Below are 21,852 nucleotides of genomic sequence, written 5' to 3'. Positions count from 1 at the left end.
GGCTCCAGTAGGCGGAGGAGAAACAGGCCTCCCCCAGGCAAGCTGGGAATCTGGAACCATGGCAAGAAAATAAAAACAAAAAAAGCAACTCAGGGTATCGTGAATTCTGGTTCACTTATAAACAGGACACTAGGACACACTGAATATGCACATGCTGGGTGCTTTTGTCCCTATTATCTTGGATCATCACAGTAAAGAAAAGGAAGCCCACAGGCAGTGGTGGGGTTTTTCCAAGAGTTGCCTGCCCCGTTATTCTGAGGAATGTCCCATTTGACAGAAAGTAACTTGCCAGGGTCACAACACTAAAAGAAATGGAGATCAATCCCAGATATGTCTGGCTCCCAAACCTGAGCTCTTTCATTCGGTAGCAATAGCCAAAGGGGGCTGTTGAATAAGGCTAATAGAGTCACAACCTATGCCATGCTAAATTAAAGTGCCTCTGAGCCCAAGTCTTCCCCATCAAGACACAGAAAAATCATCAATGCTGGCCCAAGTTTTGTCTCTCTTTTGGAAAAGATGGTTTCTCCAGTTTTTTAAAAAAGGTTAGTCCTTTGGGGTTTTTAAAAGATCACTTGCATTATCAAGACGCTGCTATGCCGCCCAGGAGTCGATGTCACTCAGCATCAAAGAAGTACGGACTTAAGAGGCATATGATCACCTTCATACCTGGCTGCAGATGAACCCCATGCGAGGCCACGCTGGGCTGAGAGTCTGCAGTGCAGCCCTTGCCAGGACAATGGGCATCCTGCCTCTTTTCCCAGCTTTGTCATTTCCAGGCCGATGAGATTTCAAATTTCATCTTGAGGACTGACATAGGGATGCCCACTTTTTACTTTGACAACTTAGGACACTTCTGTTAGCTGCCATTTACAACCACCATCACGTGGCGAAAGAAAAAAAAAAAAGTCTTTAACATCTAGAAAGACAGGGCACAGTCTCTGAATAAACAAGTGCCTTCTAAGGGGGCATTAGCCTTACCCAGATAGTCTCAGCACAGACTGAAGAAAATGACCTGAGAACCAACACCCATCTGCAGACCAGCGGTATGGAATCACTGGTTATAATGGAAATAGCGTTGGTTTTAGAATCAGGGAACCTGGGTTTCAGATCCTCACTCCATCATTTGCTAGCCGTGTGGTATGTAGAAAGAAGGGCATGGAGCCTATCTTGTGGAAATTAAACATGATTACATAAGGTAGTGGCCTGGCATGGCACCTGACATAGCTGGTTCCTTTCTCCAGAGACTATGAAGAAGAGACACACAAAGCTCATCAAGTTCATGACAAGGGTGACATACAACTCAGCGGATCTACCCAGGGGCACCACCAAGAGGTCAACAAGAGACCACGCTTAGCTCCAGTCTCGGAATTAGAGCCAGGGCTCCAAGTACAATTACACACTTCCTTTTTCATAACAGGCTTTTTAATATAGTTGGTACCAAAATGCTTTAACATGGTAAATAATGTTGCATAGTCTGGTAGAATGCATAGATGAAATTATTAGTCGAAATAGAAGCTTCTGGGTCTCCCTTAATGGCCTAATTTTCTACTCACTTGTTAGTTTGGGGGCCACCTCTGACTATTTGATATATGTGTGTGCCAATGATCACTCAAACTGTCTAAAAAAGAAAATAGGGCATGATTGCTCACAGCAAGCAGATGAGGACCTTTCTGATCAGTGGGCAAGAAATACCACTTCCTCCCACCACCAAGTGAAACAGACAGAAAAGTTCTTATTACAACACAGCAGGGGAAAATGATCAAAACGATCTTTTCAACGTGGATAGGCCATTTTCCTAGGTTTGCATTGGGATATTTTTATATATTTTTAAACATTTCTCTAGCCAGTAATCTGAAGCTCTAAACCAGAAAATGGCCAACAAAGAATGGAGGTCCTGTGTGTTCTGAAATGCTGAATGTATTCCATTAGCCAGCCCTTGGCAAAACTTTCTAATCTCCTTGAGATTCTCATCTCCTGCCTTCTGTTTCATTTGAATCTTCCTGCCACTGAAGTTAGAAGCAGACACATGGTTGATATTTAAGTGAGATTAACAAGTGTTTAAAGCACACATTCTGGCAAGCTCCATATGATGTAACGAAAGAGTCAGGCATCAAAGCACCCATGTCAAAGAGAAAACACACAACTATTAGGTTAACGTATACACCCAATCCAGCAATGTGGTTGGAGGCCTGTTGCACACAGTTTCTAGTTGCACAAAATTGTTGCATGTTTAATGGTTTGTATTTTAGGCCACAACAAAATGTCCCCGAAGCCCTGAATCAAAACAGCCACATCAAAGTGGCAGCATCAAAATGTCCTACACCCACAAGTATTTATTGAGAGAATTCCTGTGACTTGCCCTCTTGGAATTAAACAAATGCTCCAGGCTCATTGGAGTTCCTGACATCTGCACAACAAAAATAGAGAATCATTTTTAAAGCACATCAGGGCTTCAGGTTGCATCTGGGGACACAGGGAGTCCCCTAAAAACTCTGTATAAAGATTTTCTACCCGTCTAAGTGATCACTGAACCCCCAGAACACCAGGAGAGCCCGAAGTGGGGAATATTATAGAATATAATGTTACATAATATTACGTAACATAATATAGAGCTACGTCTAAGCCTTATGCATCTTCAGAAGAACAGATACAATTTTTTAAAATGAGATTGCACACATACACAGCTGTATAAATGCTGGTTACTGGATGTACATGGCAACACTAGCAATAGCAGGGATAACTGGTACTGAGTAATCTGTATCAGACACTGTACTCAGTAACGAGTAAGGTGTAATCCTGGCTCTTAGGGAGCTCTTAGGAGGAAACAGAAAGCATATTGTACTGTACTAGTCGGCTTCACCTACGGGCCATGATAAAACTGTACAGAATGATATGGGAAACAGTAAGAATATTGCCTAACCCAGCTAGCTTTAGGGAAGAAGAAGAGTGTTCAAGAAAGGTTCCCAGGACGGGCTCATGCCAGAGCTGGACCTGAAAGGATGGATTTCATTTAAATTCTACATACTCCAGCAGTCTGAGAACCCTGGGAGAGCAGAGCTATGATCTCTAATACCTGGTACCAAGTGCCTGATACATGTCTGCTCAAAGAAATTAAGAGTTGAAAAGCAGCTATCATGGACACCTTGCTTTTTCCTGGGAATGAGGTCCTTCCGCAGAGGACTGGCAATGTACCACTTGAGCAAACCTCTTACCATTCTTGCATTTGTTCCACAGACTTCTATTGGGCACATATCACAAGCCCCGCGCTGTTCTAGGTGCTCAAGTTAGCACCATAAACAAAACAGACAAAGCCCTTGCTCTCCTGGGGTGTAAGTTTTAGTGGGAGGACAAACAAATGGATAAACATACTTCAAGTAGAGATATGTGCTAAGAGGAAGGTGACCTGTGGGGAAAAGGCAGAGCTATTTTGCATCAGGTGGCCAGGGAAGGCTTCTGTGACAGGAGGCCCTTGAACGGGAACCTAGAGGGAATGAGGGGTCTCCTAAATTAATTATGCATTGTATCCAGACCGTAGCAAATAAATGAAATGTACACAGTTTGGAAATCTGTATTTCAAACCAGAGCCTGAAGCTCCCACTAGATGTAACTCCTTGCATCCACGTGTTGGTTTTTAGCACAGGCACCGATTCAAATGAATATCACATCAGTAACGCTGGCCTCTATTACCACCATGAATATAATGGAGTTTCAACGACTGTCCCAGCAAGAGAAAAATGGGCCCCGGGAGCTGTGAGATGGACACAGGCAGGAAGTGGGAGGTCCCAGTAGCCTGCAGTTTGCGTCCCCAACAATGAGCAGAAAGGGGAGGAAGTGGTCTGGGTAAGTCCACCGGATAAACATAAGTTATTTCAAGTGAGCACACTTACCCCTTATTAATACTTCATACCGCTAAGGAATTTGAAAGCCCAGGTGTGGCTTGGTTATGCCAAGTCCACGGAGTCTGATTCTTTCCAACATGGTTCACAACCTCTTTTTCTATTTGAGTGCTTTCTGGATGGAAGATTGAACAACGCAATTCCTTAATCTAGGAAGTTTCTATAAGCCGACACCGTCAGATCTCTCACCACTGCCCAACAAAGTAAGGCCACGTGATGCGACGGCTGTTTGGATAATGAAAAACCTGAACAATGATCGTATAATTTCCTTCAGCCCTAACTGCTCCACTGAATTATTTAAACAGCTGTGAATTTGACAGTCGCTGCCCCGTTCTTTCTCACACAAATCCCTGAGTCCTGCTTCAATGACAAGCTTACAACATCCTCTGTGACTGGAAAGGGAACGTGTAATGGGGCCGGTGCTAAGTTTTAAATTATTCTCAGAACCTGCTTTTCATTAACATTCAATTTTCCTCGCTCTGCCAAGAGCCTCTAATAATAGGCTTATTAGATGTGGTGTCGGATCCTGCCTGCACATTTCAGAGTGCCCTTAGCTGCCACCAAATCCTTTATTTCTCCTTCTCTGATTCAATGAGGTGGTAACAGAAAATTCCCCAGGGAACGTAAAAGCAACTGGTGTGGGGTCTGCAATGGGCGTCACCCACCGGAGCTTCTGCTGCCCTTGTCCTAGGCCTGCGGGAGGCACAGGGAAGACAGCGTCCAGAAATGGCCCAGGTGCGGGATTCTAAGTCAGACCCTCGTGAACAAAAATCATGTTTGTTGAAGGGGCTTTCCCCTAAGATGACTGGTGCATTTGAACAAGAATTTTGGAAATACCAGTGGTGACCGGTCTGAGCACTGGGCACTATGAAATGGTGATTGCAGCTGTGACTGCCCCACATCTGGGATTTTCCCAGGTCCCTAACGCATGCCATTCCAGTTGTAAAAGGGGCTGGAACTCTAAGACAGCTGGGCATTTCCTACATCCCACCTGTGCCTCCACCCTCGCCAGGTCCTGCAAGAGCTGGTGGAACCACGGCGAGGAGGCTCACTGACCAACAAGTCAGAATCTCTCTCTGACAGCTACTGTGTCTTCACAGATTCTAAAAAGAAAACCTAGAGGTTCACAACCTCCAAAGCTCCTTCAGTCCCCTTTCTTGTTCATTTTCAGCCACTGTGTCCATTCCCTCGACCACAAAAACTTTCTAGAAAGGTCCTGTCAGCAAACTCCAGACTTCACAAATGATACATCCTTTCTACAGCTTCTTCCTGAATGTTGGCTGGTCTGGCTGAAGAGCATGGTTTTTAGTCATCCTGAGTCATGATGGGATTGGACCTAGTGGACGACATGAGACTGAAAGTTAGGGGGTCTGGGTGGTAATTCCAGAGCTGCTGCTAACTGGTTATGTTAGAAATCGTATGAGTATAAAATGGATGTAAAGTTACTTGACCACAATCAAAAGGGTAAGGGCTATGAAATGATAAAAACGCATTCAGACTCTAAGATACCAGTAGGGTTTAGGGACCAATTTTCACTGGTTTTTATTATTTTTTAGGTCCCAGGCTCTAAATCTGTAAAATACAAGAGTTGGATTAGAAATTCTTTCAAGTTCTAAAATTCTGTGATTCTCTAATTCTCAGGGGTGGGTGGGGTATTAAGAATCCACAGCTCCAGAGATATAGCCTCCATTCTATGCCATCCAGGACTGAATAAGCTTAGAGTTTATCTTGAGAAGAATCATTTCATCATGAGGGGACCGCCGCCCAACCGCACCACAACCCTCACAGGGAAAAGCAGATGCGTGACTTAGAGACCAGAGACAAACCTGCAATAACAGTACTAACCATGTATTTATGTCCATTTTCACCTTTCCTATCTCTGCTATAAGATCTAACACGACTAAAATTGTCAGGGGTCAAATTCAGGACACAGCTCAGACATAGGCATCTTCTTAACCCCCATCCACGCGAGGCCAATTCTCAGTCTAGATTTCTCAGACGGGCAGGTCACTGCCATGGGAATATAATCAAACAGGTGCACTGGCACTGGCACCAGACAATTGCTAAATTCCCCACAAACTCATCAAGGGGCCACCTATCGCATTCTCAGTCAACTCCTGTGGAAATGGAGAGGTGGCACTCACAGAAACATTCAAGATGAAAAACTGAAGGGAAGGAGTCTTTTCTCCATATCACTTCCTAGGCCAAGGGACCCAAATTGGCTAAGGACATGAAAGGCAAATATAGAGCCAGTTGGGGCCTTGGGGTGTCTTCCCACAACGGGAGGAAGAAGCAGTAGGAAACAAAATTGTGATGGGATCAATAAAAATAACATTTGTTTTGCCCAGAAACAGAAGTTAAAACACCATCTCTGATTAGCAGCTGCCAGAAGGCAACTTGGTGGAATACAGCTACGTAATCACATGGCCAGCAGCTTCTGGGTTAAAATCTCCCTCTTCCAGCAATGAGTGGGACACGGCATTTATTCAACCTCTTGGACAATAACACCCAACTGGCTGGGTCATTGTAAGAGCATGAACAAGATAATACTTATGAAAGCACTGTCAGTATTTAATATGTAATTGATACTCAATTTTAGTTTCCTTTTCTCATCTTAAATGACTAAACGGGGGCAAAATGACCATCAAGACAGTTTATTTACAGCTGAGTCTTAGTGAACCGCTTTGGCAATAAATGGTAGTTGTACTTTTTACAAAAAGAAAGTCCCAGAAGGGCCCAAGTGACTGGGGCCTGGGAATTTCCCCACGCTGTAAGCTTCCACGCTGCGGAGTGACTGAACGCACCGCCTCTCACCGAGCACAGGGAGTGCAGCCTTGAGAAAAACATTTCCAGGCTTTTGTGAAATCCTCCCCCAGGGTAGATTCTGAAGCCAGCCCTGACCCAACAGACTAGCCCATTTCCAGAAAGGGTCACCATCAAAGCAGAAAGGAGACACCCAGGAAAAGCAAATCTCCACGCCTGGGACGGACTGGGGTGGGGTCTCTGATCCTCTCTGACTGGGGACCTCTTCTAAAAATAAAGATTACACCATGGACCAGGAGCACACAAGCCAGCCCAGTCCCCAGAGTGTGTCACTTCTGAAGTAATTGCTACCCGCCTGTCTCTGGTGCATGGAACAGCATGAAAATGCATTTGAGAACTTCACATCACGCCGAGGAACTGGGGGAGATTCACTTGGCATGCACTCCGCATTTGAGCTGCAGGGAACTTGGCCCCAGTTCCAACTTACCTGTCTCCTCTGGGTAAAATGTGCTCCTCACCCCACCCTCCAACCCTGTTCTTAGACCAACTTCTATTACTTCTTCACCACCCAGTTCAAGTATGACTACCCTTGGGAAGTTTTTGTTGACTCCCAAGGTTGCTTTTGTAGGTGCTCCTCTGCAGCTTACCTGTGCTTACCTCTCTCAGGGTATTGTTACCTGTGCTGTCCTCCCCTGAGGTGTTTATTACAATGTACTTGTCTGTTTCGCCACCAGAACATAAACTCTTTGAGGGCAAGACCTTGACTTATTTGACTCTGTCTCCCCCACCTCTAGCATGCTTCCTTGCCTGTAGTAGATGCTCAATTATTGTATGTTGAATGCATAAATGAATGAATGGACAAATAGATTTAAAAAATAAAACAAAACACGACAGTCACAAGTTAGATTTTAAAAAAAACACAAAAAAGCACGTTATAGTCACAGGTTCTGTGCGACAGTCAGTTTTAGCAGACAGTATTCTGACAGACTAGGAAATCTGAAAACAAGTGAGAAATGAGAGCAAAAGCACAAATACCTGCATTAGAAAAACGAGTGGGTGGCAGGCAGGGGCAGGCCAGAATCACACAGGGCCGACCCTTCCCTGCTGGTGGCTTTGACCCAGTTGCCCAGCCCAAGGCATGGCGGCCCCCAGTGCTCATGGGAAGATGAAGCCAATCTGGGCTCAGCTCATGAGGCCTTCAGGGGAAACTGATGAGGGCACAGGAAGACACCTTAGGACCCAACTGCCAAGATCAACATCTCTGAATCTGGACCCTCCAAAATGTGGTCCTTCTACCAAAGAGCATCAGTACTCATTGCCTCTCCAGGACTCCAGGGAATTCTGATTTTGAGCTAACAGGGCTCTGGATTTAGCCCTCAAGCCTGGGAGTTTCTTCCTCTGGCCCCTGAATCTTCCCAAACTGAGCATTCCCAATCAGTCCCCCAGACAGGGGAGTGGCTGGGATGTTGACTAAGTGTCTTTAAGTAGCGGCAGAGCCTCTAGGCACCAGCAGAAACTGGACGAGGTGTACAACAGCTGTAACTTTCTGGGTGTTTGGGTCACCCCTTACATTGCTTTTCTTCAGTGCAGTCCTCTCCCTTCTTGAGTACAGCAATCTGTCTGTGTGCCTTTTCTCTCCTTTTAGACCAAGTAGCCAACCTTGCAATGCAGCGTCAGTACTAAGCAAGAAGACAAGTCACCATCCATCGTAACTATGCAAGGGGCAGGATTTCCCAGGGCTGGCATTCAAAAGGCTCCACTATGCTTTGGAAGGGTGATGTTTCAGGACTCCCTCAAGTTTCTCCAGAGGTCTTCCAAAGGCACCCACTTCTGGCTCCAAGGGGCCTGAAATTCCCCTTGAGAGACCTGTCCCTTCACATCCCAGCAGGAGCCCCAGCTTAAAGCCAGAACCCGATGGAAAAGCAACCCATTCACTAACACCCCAGTGTGAAGGAGCTTCTCAGATCTCTTCCTAGGAACAGTAGTTGCTGGGGGAACCCCTGGACGTGGACCCTAGCCAGAACCACACTCAGAAGCCAAATTAAAGGAAAGGAGGTCAGGACGTTTGACATAAACGGCCAACTGCATGCTATTGCTCCAGTCAGTTCCAAAGTCAACTGTGTTTAAAAGCCTCTGGCCTCGAGAAGGTTACCTGATACTAGTAATATTCTTTTTCCTCCTTCTCTGGATGCTAGTTTCACGAGTGTTCAATTCGTGAAAATTAACCAAGCTGGTCACTTAAGATTTGTGTGCTTTTTTTATACGCATGTTAGACTTGAATAAAGCATTTTAAAGAAATAGGGAAACTAAATTATGGTGTTAGAAGTAAATACATATAATTTATCGAGCTTTGGATCCCTTTGGCTGATCCCCATATTGGTGGATTTGCCAGCAAAAGACCAGGTGCTAATTTTGCCCAAAAAACAACTTGTGGTTTGGGGACATGTAGAAAAATCTCCTTCGGATGAAACAGAAACACTGGGGCTTGGTGATAGCCCAGGTGACAAGGCAGTGCTCTCACCGGCCAAAAAAGAAGTGTGTAGTCTTGACCCTCCTTCTACTTTTCCATGTCTATAACAGCAAAGTACTCTCACACATTAACCTTCGTTGTTTTCCATAGAAACTCTCCCTGAAGGCTCTTCTGCTTGTGTTCACCTTTTAAAGGATAAACAATAACTAACATTTCATCAGTTTAACTTATTAACAAATAAGTTAATAACATTTGCATAGTTCACAGAAGGTTTTCACATCCATTAACGTATTTTGTCTTCATGACATCCCTGAGAGGAAGCAATTATTCCTTCTCAGAAATGAAGAGACTCAGAAATTCAGAATCCAGAAGATTCTGAAACTTGCCTGAGCTCACAAAGCTGAGAAGCAGCAGAGCTGGGATTTGAACCAGGAGGTTGTGTAGCCAGCAGTGAACCTGTCTGTCCCCTGCCTTTGAGTGGAGAATTCTTTGGGTACATCCTTTCCCGGGGTATTTGCAGAGTGACAAGCACATTAAAACTTCCATCTACACCAAGTCACTAGCGACTAATGAGACAAGCAAGCCTAGAAACTGGAGAAGGAAAACAGAGGAGCAGGCTGCTAGATGAGGAAACGGCAAAGCAGGCTCTGGGAAGCCATCAGCTTGTTGCCTGCCTCAGACCATCCATGCCCCCGGCCCCCGGGGCCTCAGATGCACTATCGTGGGAAAATGGCATCCACTGAACTGACTCCTCCCCTCAGGGAACCAGAGCACACAGGAGTCATCCTGTTGCTGCCAACTCAGCACTTGCTGGTAAGAAATAACCACGAGGTTTTAACTCCAGGTTTTCACCAGGAAGGACTCCTCGCCTCTGAGGCACCCAAATGTCTGATAGCTGGTGATAATAAGGATAAAAATGATGATAACAGCCATAATGATAGCAGCTAACATTTATTCAAAGCTTGCATTCACTGTACCAGGCACTTTTCTAAGCCTTTTAGATATGTGAACTCATTTAATTCTCACAGCAACTTCATGAAGAAAATAGTACTATTAGCAACCTTTTCTGAAGGTGAAACTGAGGCATTGAGTGGTTAAATTATTTGCCCAATGTTATAATTACCGTGTTTCCCCCAAAATAAGACCTAGCTGGACCATCAGCTCTAATGCATTTTTTGGAGCAAAAATTACATCTTATATTAAGACCCGGTCTTATATTATATTAAAATAAGACCAGGTCTTATATTAACTTTTGCTCCAAAAGACATATTAGAGCTGATGGTCCGGCTAGGTCTTATTTTCGGGGAAACACGGTAGTAGGTGGCAGAGTCTGGATTTCAACCCAGGAAGAACTTAGAAGAACAGGTCAGCCCATTCTCTCTCTCCAGCCCCGAAAAAGTTGTTCTTTTCTATTAGGTAATTTTATGTTACTAGTAAAGTTTGACGCTGAACATCCGTCCAAAAGAGTGATTTTGCTTTGGGGGAGAAAAGTCTAGAGAGAAGAAGGCCAATGCCTAGTCTGAACCAGAACCCCATGCTACATACAATCGCCTTTGGCAGTAAGTCGCAGGAACCTTCCCAGCTCAGGCACTGGATAAGAGGTTGCTCTTGCGGAGATGGATGTGGAGAAGAGCCTAAATAAAGCAGGAGGTAAAGAGGCATGAAACGTCTTAGCCTAGAAGTCTATCAGAAGCTCAAACTAACATCTGATGACCTTGCCAAAAGCAACCAGGGCTTCTAATTACCGCGGGTGGTCGTCACTTCCTGAAGTCATGCTCTTCCTGAAGTCATTCCAGCAGCACCTCTCCTTGATATCCCTGGAAGTGGTCCAACCCCACTTTGCTCTACAGCAACTGAGGAGAAAGCCCTTCATCCCAGGTACTTGGGAAGAAAGGCTCAATCTTGCTCAACTTGTAAAATCTCTCATTTATTTCTGAGCATGGTTTCTTCTTGTGTCACGGAGTTATCTGGTTTGCTCTTAAATCATCACATCAAAACAAAGATCATGTCTTGTCTTCATTTGAATTGCTATATAATGGCATGTCCAATTATAGAGGCATTCAGTAAAAAATAGTAGATCGAATTAAGTGCTAGGACAAAATACAGTAATAGGAGTTAGATAAAATCTACCGTTTCTTCAAATGAATTCCATGGACTCCAGGGACATCCTAGGGTTCTGAGTGAACACAGATGTGACAGGCTTTTTTGCCAGGAACAATTTTGCCTCCTTCCTCTATCCACCCCCTCCCTGTTTACCCCAGGGCCATATTGAGCTCCCACTTAGCCCTTCCTTGAGAACAGATGGAACTCCACAATCCATGATGGAGAAATCACTATTGTATGGAACGGAGAGAAGAGGGGGAGGCTTTGCATCACACACTACCCAGAAATCAAGGAATAAAATTTCATAGTCAGCATCTTCCTCCTCACATTCATCAAAATTCTTCCTCCTCATACTCATCGAAATTTCCTACTCTCAAATCCTTAGCCCACTGAGCAAAACACAGTATGGTGGATTGTCCAACAGCTGCCCAGCTGTTGACCAAGCATGCTCCTTGGAGCGGGTCTCTTCCCCATCCTTACACAGCTTATTGAGGAAGTTGTGTAGGGAGTTGAAGTTTCTTCCTCAGCCACAAAGTACTTTTCCTATATTGTTACACCAGAAATAATAGAGAGTAGTCACAGAATATCCACTCACCTTCTTTAGGTAAAGAGCCCTTTTCTTTATTGCTACATTTAGTAAGCAGTAACTCTAACAATGTGAAAGAGTGGGAATTAATTCTAAAACCTTGCTAAATTTACAGTGATAAATTTCAGTAAATTTTCAATCGTTTAAATTTTTCTTCACGAAACATCGATGCTTTGTTTCAACCTTGTTATTGAAAAGTACTAAAGGTGTTTGTCCATTTTCCTGTCTTAGTAAGTAGAGTCTAAGCAACGTGACAAAACTTAAATGACACAGGTAAGTTTTTCCACTTGGAGAGTGTTGCAATAAATACTATGTACAATTTTTGAGGTGTTTAGTCCACATTTTTCCTCCTCAATTTCATTTTCCCCCACCAATATACTCTTTCAGTCTATATAGGTGCTTACAAACGCAAGGGATAACACAGAGTTCATTTTTTTAATTTGAATTATTGTAACATTTAAGAACTAGATTTCATATTAAAATCCAGATTTCTCCAATCTCTTAAAGTACTGGAAAAGCCAGCTATCCTCAAACCTGGATTCTTTAGTGGCAACAGTCAGCTAGAACTGAGAAGTGAGTGTCCTTTAGATAGCCATCCTTTTTCCAGTCTGCCACCGTCCCCACCAATCCCTATTGCTCCCTGACACAAAGGCCAAGTGTCAAATACCATTTGTCATCGTGCGTACACTGTTGTTTTCCTGAAAGAATTAAAAGGAAAGTAAATGATCTCCTAATTTTGTTTACACCCTGCCTGGTTCCTGTGGAGTTGGCAGCCCCCATCCCATTTAGTTTCATCATTGTATAGATAGGGGTTTTCCTTCTGTGCTTAAATAAAATCCCCAAACAAGAGCAAATATTTATTTGCCAGTCTACGAAGTAGGGATAAGGTGGCTTAATAGAGTGAATCACACCGTTACTAAAGATGCCACATGAATTTACAACTTTGAGCAAAGTTTCCAGGGGAACAAGTGTTAAAACATAAAAGCAAGAGACCAGCAATCTCATCTTCCTTGACAGCGGACAGAGATAGTTAGTGCACATGAGGAATCAATGACTGGCTAGCAGATTAGAGAGTGGAGGAGGGTTTTCATTGTCTTCTCAGCAGGTCTCCTTGTTATCAATAACCCCAGGATTAGAACCCTCTAGAGTAATGACTCAGCATGTGCTAAATGCTGAGAGTGACTTCAGCGTCCTTTTTTTTTTTTTTTTTACAAGTCAACAGGGTTGGGGTGTGCAGATTTGGTAATTTGGACTATAGCCTGTACAGTCAGGCTGGACAACAGTTTTTTTGCAGCATCTCCTTTTTTTTTTTTTTTTTTTCCCCCGCTTTCTTTTTAAGGAGGGCACAGCTCACAGTGTCCCATGTGGGAATCAAACCAGCAACCTTGATGCTACTAGCACCATGCTCTAACCAACTGAGCTAACGGGCCACCCCTGCAGCAGCTCTTAAGACAGACATTTTATACGATATGAGAAGTGATTTATTAGTCATTAGATGAGGAAACAAAATTAAGTAACTTGCCTGTTTTAAAATAGCTAGGAAAGGGCAGAGCTGAGAATGATACCCTGGTCTGTCTCTATCGAAAGCCAAATCCTTTTTCACTGCAGCATGGCAGCTGTAAGATCCTGGAACGTCAAGATGAGAATGGATCATTCTTACGTGTTCCTTTAGTTACTGCCTCACAGGCATGCTCAACCTCAACCTCAGTGCTCATAATTTTTCAGACTACCTATGAAACTTGGGTTTGAAAGCTGCGTTCCCCAGGATGTTGAGCATATAGGTGGCTTTAGGCCAAATTGTTTTCAACTTCAGCCATAGCAACAGGCATTGTAAAATCCAGGGCAGCAGGAGGAAGTCACTGGTTAGCCGGGATCCCAGAGCTCCTGTGGCCTGTTGTCATTGCGTGCCACCTGGTCTTAGACCATGTTCATGATCTGCACAGAGACAGACCATTCCACTTAACTCTATGGCTAAAGAGAATGTTCTGAAAAGCATATTTCATTTGAGATTTTTCACGGAATGATGTGAGGCCTCATTTTTTTGGAGAAAGGACGATGGTCAGGCATGAGTTAGCACTAGGCTCTTAGCAATAATGCAAAGCAAATTTGATCCAGTTTCAGATTTTCCTCCATAGAAGATGATGGAAAGTTGACCAAGATGATGACCAAGTTACTTGGTCAAACTATATTACAAAGCTATAGTAATCAAAACAGTATGGTACTGGCACGAAAACAGACACAAAGACTAATGGAACAGAATAGAGAGCCCAGAAATAAACCCATACATATATAGTCAATTAATTTGAGGCAAGAATATACAATGGGAAAAGGACAGTCTCTTCAATAAATGGTGTTGGGAAAATTGGACACCTACATGCAAAATAATGAAAATGAATCACTATCTTATACCAAACACAAAAATTAACTCAAAATGGATTAAAGACTTGAACGTAAGACCTGAAACCATAAAACTACTAGAAGGAAATATAAGCAGTAAGCTCCTTGACATGTGTCAGTGATAACTTTTTGAACTGACAACAAGAGCAAATGCAAAAAAAGGAAAAATAAGCAAGTAAGACTATATCAAACTAAAAAGCTTCTGCCCAGTAAAGGAAACCACCAACAAAATGAGAAGGCAACTTACTGAATGGGAGAAAATATTTGCAAATCATGTATCTGATATGGGGTTAATATCCAAAATATATAAAGAACTCATACAACGCAACAGCAAAAAAAAAAAAAAAAAAAAAAAAAAAAAAAAAAAAAATCCGGTTAAAAAATGGTGGAAGATCTGAATAGACATTTTTCCAAAGAAGACATACTCGTACAGATAGCCAACAGGTTTATGAAAAGATGCTCAACATTACTAATCATAAGGGAGATGCAAATCAAAACCACAAAGTTCTGAGGTATCACCTCACACCTATTGCAATGGCTATTATCAAAAAGATAAGCAACAGCAAGTGTCTGTGAGGATGTGGAGAAAAGAGAATCCCTATGCTCTCTTGGTAAGAATGTAAATTGATGCAGCCACTTTGGAAAACAGTACGACATTCCTCAAAAAATTAAAAATAGAACTACCAAATGATCCAGCAATTCCACTCCTGGGTATTTATCTGAAGAAAACAAAAACACTAATTCAACAAGATATATGCACCCCAGGTTCATTGCAGTATTATTTACAATAGCTAAAATACGGAAGGAACCTAAGTGTCCATCGATGGATGAATGGATAAAGAGAAGAGGGCATTGGGGTAAGTGAAATAATTCAGACAGAGAAAAAAAATACTGTATGATCTCACTTATATGTGGAATCTTAAAAAAAAATACAGAAAACAGAACAGATTGGTCATTGCCAGCAAAGGCCAAAGGTGGGGGGGGGGTGGGTAGGAGAAAAGGGTGAAGGGGGTCAAAAGGTACAAACTTCCAATTATAAAAATAAGCAAGTCCTAGAAATATAATGTACAGGATGGCTATAGTTAATAATATTGTATTGCATATTTGGAAGTTGCTAAGAGAGTAGATCTTAAAAATTTCTATCACATGAAAAAAATATTTTTTGTAACTATGTAAGGTAATGGATGTTAACTAGAATTATTCTGGTGATCATTTTGCAGTGTGTACAAATTATTATGCTGTACACTTGAAATTAAAATAATGTTATATGTCAATTATACCTCAATTTAAAAAAAAAAAAGAACTACACCAGATTATGCAGTTTCCCTTGTTAAGAAGTTGGGGGTAATAGTTCTTTTAACAGGTATTCTTAATAAATGTTAAAAGTTTTTATAAAGATGGTTCCTTGGCACTCCCCACTTACTTCTCTTTGCAAATGACCAGATAGATCAATTCCTTAACTTCATGCTGTTGAATAATTTCTTTTATCCATTGGGTGTGAGTATCAATAACTGTACTGATTATGTTATTATCTTTTAGGAAGCACAATAGCTCTGCAGTGAGTGACTTCCTTTGCTTGATCCTCAAAACAAGTCTCTAAGGGAGACTATTATTATCCCCATTTTATAGACAAGGAAACCGAGGGAACTAACAAACCTGAAATCACCCAGTAAGCAGCAGAACCACAGAGCTAAGCCTACATCGGTCTACTCCACAGCTCAAGTTTTTAAAAACTACATTCAAGGAACAGAGCAGCCAATTCAAATACTCCATTCTTGGTCTGTTTTTTCTGACTAACCAGAGCTTAGAGCAGGAGTCAGCAAATCATGGTCCACCAGATGGACCACAAAACCTAAACTATTTACTACCTGACCCTATACAGAAAAAGTTTGCTGACTCTTGGCTTAGAGGAATGGCCAACCAAATCCCAAATGCTCTATTCTGTTCGCTGAATTCTTTGCAGAATTCTTTGCGACCAGAGGAGTCTATGGCTCGTTTTTAATTCCTGAAAATATTTTTTTTTCAGTGATTTATGTAAATGGCCCTGAGTGATGACAGTTGACAATAAATTTGGGGAAAAAAGAAATAAAAGCTAAAGCACTGTGGTTCTAAACAGTCACCTCCTGGATCAGTGCAGGGCTGTTGGTTAACCAAATCCCAGGGAGGGTTTTGCCACTCACGAAAAGTTTGGTCAGGTGGTCTGACCCACTGAGTGTAGATAAAAGTACCCACAGGCCTCTCTCTGTCCATGTTCATGGGGGATTTGAGGGGAGCTCTTTCACCGCATGCAGCCAAACTGAAAACTAGCCATTTAAATGTCTGCCAGCATGCTAAGCCCAGAGAAATAGTGACAAAGAGGGTAGTAAGTGAGGCGATGAGTAACTGTTCATTTTATTCATTGTTGTCAAACGTAGCAAGAGGTGCTTCATAACCTTTGCGTAAAACCGACTTCTGAGTCATCCCAGCAGCAGGGAGTTCTAATCATAACACACTTGGTGGTCCAGAATCAGGTCTTTCCATGTGCCAGGACTCTTACCAAAACTAAGTCACCACACAACCCAGTTCGGATCCAAAAATCAATGAATCTTTCTTGTCTGGCTCCACCTACGTGCTCAGACATACTAGGCGTACCATGGCCCATTAGGTCGAGTCTCCAGACTGCAGGTGGTCTAGAGGGAACAGCTGCAAATTCCAAAAGTGCCACTAGTTGGCTGATGAACTTGTGCATGTGTCGTCTCTTACCTGAGCTTAAGATTCGTCTGTCAAATGAGGCATCGGCATTGGACATCTCTGCAGTACCTCCTCGCTCTATGAGTATGTGGAGTGGATGCTACACTCACAGTGTAGAAAAAATCCTGGAATACGTGGCTGACGTATTACTCATAATTCACGATAGTTCATTATCCAATTAGTGGTGTGATAACGATCAGTGTTGTCATTGTGATTATGCTTACTTATAGCATAAATAATAATAATAGCCAGCGTTTGTTAAGTACATGTGCCAGATGTCATTTGTTGAGGTCTCTGGAGTATGTGGGAGAAGAAGATGCTATGCTCTGCCAGTGCATTTTACCTTTTAGGCCAAGGGTCAGCAAACTACGACCCTGGGCCAAATCTGCCCACTGCCTGTTTTTGTAAATACAGTTTTATTAGAACATAGCCAGGCCCATCGTTTACCCATTGTCTATGGTTGCTTGTACACTACATGGGCAGAGTTGAGGAGTTGCGGCAGAAACCCTAAAATACTTGCTTTCTGGTCCTTTACAATGAAAAAACCTGTTGACCCCTCATTTCACCCCTACTCTGCACAGCTGCTGCTATTACCTACCTAGTATCTGCTGACTATTCTTTTGGCTCTAGCCTCTTGACTTCTCTGAGGGCACCTCCCCTCCTGACCCTGAAGTTTGGGTGAAGCGAATCCATTGCTCATCTCAGGCTTGGCAAATCAAGATACTCCCTCCCCAAGACCACAAATATTCAGGAGAGGGAATGTGAGATTCCGTCCTAAGAATTTTGCTGGAAATAGTGGGAAGGAAAAGCTCTTTTTATGCTGAGGTTTCTGAGCTCCTAAGATGCAAGTCCAGAGCTGCCAAGAACCTGCATGGAAATGACCTGCTTGTGTTTGAAGCCAAAGACAGATGGAGAAAAAATGAGTTCTGATAAGATTTTAGCCTCTGGATGGAGCTGTGCCTGAAGCTACCTCTAGACTTTTCAGGTAATAAGCCAATACGTTCTCTTGTGCGTCTAAGTCAGCTTAAGTTAGGTTTCTATCACTTGCAACAAAAACAAATCAATCCTTTGAAACAGAGTTATTTTCCCCACTAAGACTTACCTGCCCAAAGTCACATAGCTGGTGAGTGGCAGAGGATAGGACCCAAGTCTACAATGAACTCTGCAAGATGAAGGAACCAGAGTCTAGAGCTCTCCAGAAGATCTGATTAGGACCAGGAACAGAACTAACAGGTTATTTTTCTGTCTTTTAAGTAGGAACCTTGCAAACCACATCATTTTAGAGGGTGGTTCTTTAGAGGGTGGTTCTTTGGGGATCATCCTGTTTTCTACTTGTGACTATCCCATGACAAAGCCCAGCAGAATATTTGTAATTTGTGGTAATTTGTGAATATGTGGTAATTTGGAGGAAGTTATAGAGAAAGTGGTGTTGTTGCCACTTTTCAGCCCTTCACTCTTGCCATACTTAAGTGGGCACAGAATTTGCCGGGAAGAAAGCTGCCTTCCTTCTGTTGGAGCATACAGTTGTTCAGCAAGCAACACGTGAAAAGAGGCAGTCTCGATGCAGGGAGCAGGATTGTGGGTCAGAACCCTCCTGCAGCAAGAAATGAGTTCGGGCAGCTGTGGCTGAAGCACAGTTTCCATGCAATCTCACCTAACTGGCGCCATCCATCCCACAGGGATTCTTCCTATATTCCACTTTGACAAAAGGACAGACTCCAAGAGAAGTGTAGTGCAGGATGTGGAAACAAAAATCTCTCAGGGAGGTCTTTGGTTGGTGTGTGGCCCAATGCTACACCTTTACCAGCTGGAGGACCTTAAAATGAGGAAAGGGCCTCATTGTAAACGAGACAAGAATCTTCGGCGATGTGCAAGACCCTTTGTCAGGCTGTTCTGGTCCCAACACACCCAACCAAGAGGAGAGGATGAATTCAGGAATTTCTAACCATTTTCAACCACAAGAGTTAAGCAAAACTGAAATAGATGGATGAATGGAAGGAAGGAAGGAAGGAAGGAAGGAAGGAAGGAAGGAAGGAAGGAAGGAAGGAAGGAAGGAAAGAAGGAAGAAGGAAGGAAAGATACAAAAAATACACACTTATAATTGTATCTACAAAGATTACAGATAATATTTCTGGAAGGATCACAGGACACTCAGTAGTGCTGGCCTCTGAGAAGAAAGAGTAAATAGGCATCTCAGGTGACAAAGGAGACACTGTTCCTTGCATACTCTCTAGCACAACTTGAATGTTTTGCCATGTGTTGATTACTTCTTCAATGTAAGAATTAAAAATAAGAGGGAATTACCAAAATACTTCATTTCCTAATAACCCTAAAAGTTAAGTGACCAGAACCCCATTTCTCCAGGCTTCCTGCTAAAGCTTTTTTCTTTGTTATATAGGCCATTGCAGAATTTACCTTGACGTGAGCTCTGCTCACGTGTCACTTCCCTGAGCAGAGAGAAGAAGCAATGGGACCCAGCTCGTGCCAGGCAGACACGTTACATGAGACCTGTTGTTTTTGGGTCTGCACTAGCTCAGAGATAAGGGGGAAAGGGCGGCATTAGGGCGTTCAAAGTTCCAGCCACAAAGCCTCCAGTCCATCTGGACCGGGACAGAGTTTTGTTTCCTGGCATAGAGATCAAAGAGCTGGGCTCTCAGCCTGGCCTCTAAGACACTGGAAGTCCTCAGAAAGGTCTGAGCTTCCTATTGACTTTAGACCAGTCAGTGGGCAACGTTGACAACTTCAGGAGAATGGGACAAGAACCAGAACTGTCCAGCATAATTGAATCACTCCACGTCCCATGGCCCAGACACACACACACACACACACACACATACACACACACCCCACAGGTGCCACAGGAAGCATATGGTCTGGCGTTATTGAGTGTTACCCCTCTAGCTGTATGATCCTTAGCAACTCACTTTCATCCTGAAAGCCTCAGTTTTCTTATCCACACAAGGAAAGAGGATTGTAGAAAACGTTATACTGGATGCAATACTTTCTGCTAAGTGCTCTCCACATAATAGCCATACTATCCTTTCTTCTTTCCCCTTTCCCTTTCGCCTATTTCAGAAACAAGGGAATGCTTTTTGAAGAATTCAACTAACTGCAAGACAACATAAACCTCTGTCCAAACGAACTTTCAAACTTCTTAGAAAATTCTGCAGACACTTCAGTGAGAATCAGATCTCTGTTCTTTTATATAACAAGTTACATAAGCGTCGCCTTATTCCGCCAGCATCGGATTACCATGTGCAAGCCAAGGTCAAAGGAAATTATATAAGCATAATCCCGGGAAATCAGCAAACAAAGCGGGGACCAGTTCAAGAAGCAAACCAGCAGCATGTTAACATGAATCTCTTAGAGACCAGAAACTGGTAAACATCACAAAATATGAGTATATTTGGTTGAGAGTGGCGGAGGAAATTGTCAAAATGTTTTTTAAATGGTACATCAAGGTGCCAAACAACCTGAATAGAGGCTGGGACTGCAAGAGAACAGGGTCTTCAAGGTCACCTGTAGCACTGCATTTTTAACTTCTGCATTTGCCACCTCCCAGAGAGGTAAGGCAAGGGACCAGAGGCGCAGGGGAGGGATGGGGAAATTGAGACTTGGGGCTGGGGCACTTTACCAACAAGTATGAAATATTTCAATATTTTAACTACCAGCTGCTTATCAGCCCTGAAGGAGAGACAGTTAGTTCTTAAATAGTCCTATTAATAAAAATATTTGAAACCATGTCAAAAACCCACCAACATATGAAGCATCACAAGCAATACACAAAAAGATTCTCTACCACCTTAGAAATTGGGGCAAAGAAAATTAAAGCAACAATTTCTGCACATTTAATGGACAAAACTGTTTTTTTTAAGTTATAATATCTTTGTTAATGTTAAAAAGAATGATGTATCGCTCTGAGGACTGACATGGAATAACGACCAGGGTGTAGATACACAAAAATTCTACGTGTACCCAATGCATGGGGAGACATTCTGGAAGGAGAAGCAAAAAAGTTTTTGCGAGGATTAATTCTGAAAATGGAAGAGAGTTTTAAAGGAAGGTGTGTAAAGGGGCTTTTTTTTTTTTAATTTATTTTTAATTTATTGGGGTGACAATTGTTAGTAAAATTACATAGATTTCAGGTGTGCAATTCTGTATCACATCATCCATAAATCACACTGTGTGTTCACCACCCAGAAGGGGCTTTTTTTTAAAATATATTTTTGTAGGGTTTTTTTTTTTTGTAGGTTTTGACTTTTAAACTGCTATATTCGTGGGTCATGTTGTATAATTAAATTAATTTGATTTTGAGGAATGGTGAATCAGCCATCTAAAATGTTTGGAAGAGAACAGCATTTTTTTAAGGCAGGAAAATATTAACTTTTTAAAAGAAAAGACTAAGAAGCTGTCATTTTTTAAGGAGGTTACCATGGAGGAGATAAGCTCTGTGTGCTGAATTTCCTTCCAAGCATACCCAATGCAGATATTGATAAAAGTTAACCTTCTGTCCGAAATGATTCTGAGGTTTATGCTCAAGAAACAAAGCAAATAACTTGTCTGGAGGAGAGCAGGGTTCATTTCGCTCAGAGGGAATGTACCTCCCAGAAGAGTGTGGTACCTCTTATTCTCTCCTTTAAAAGCAGACGAAAATGCAGCACCCCTTTTCCTAGTCTTCATTCTACTTTTCCTTGATCAGAAACAGAGGCAGTTGCATTCCACTCACACAGGACTTCTTGCCTCAGCAAACAGTAGTCCCCAGCTGATCCTGGTCACCTAAATTCACTCTTGGGACATCTTCTCCAGAACGTAATAGTAATTCTAGGATGCAAGTGGGACTTCCAACACTGTCCTGCTCTGACACATTGTGAGATCTCAAACAAGTCACAAAACCCACATAGGGGCAG

At 42.7% G+C, this 21,852-nt stretch overlaps 1 protein-coding gene across 4 annotated transcripts in view; it reads right to left on the bottom strand.

Annotated features, from left to right (window-relative positions):
- Positions 1–21,852, bottom strand: part of SLC1A2 (solute carrier family 1 member 2) — a 141,102-nt gene that overhangs the window by 56,833 nt on the left and 62,417 nt on the right. The gene's annotated exons all lie outside the window — the stretch shown is intronic.

This window comes from Rhinolophus ferrumequinum, chromosome 11, assembly GCF_004115265.2.
Source record: "Rhinolophus ferrumequinum isolate MPI-CBG mRhiFer1 chromosome 11, mRhiFer1_v1.p, whole genome shotgun sequence".
NCBI lineage: Eukaryota > Metazoa > Chordata > Mammalia > Chiroptera > Rhinolophidae > Rhinolophus > Rhinolophus ferrumequinum.
This window is presented reverse-complemented; position numbering and strand designations above follow the sequence as displayed.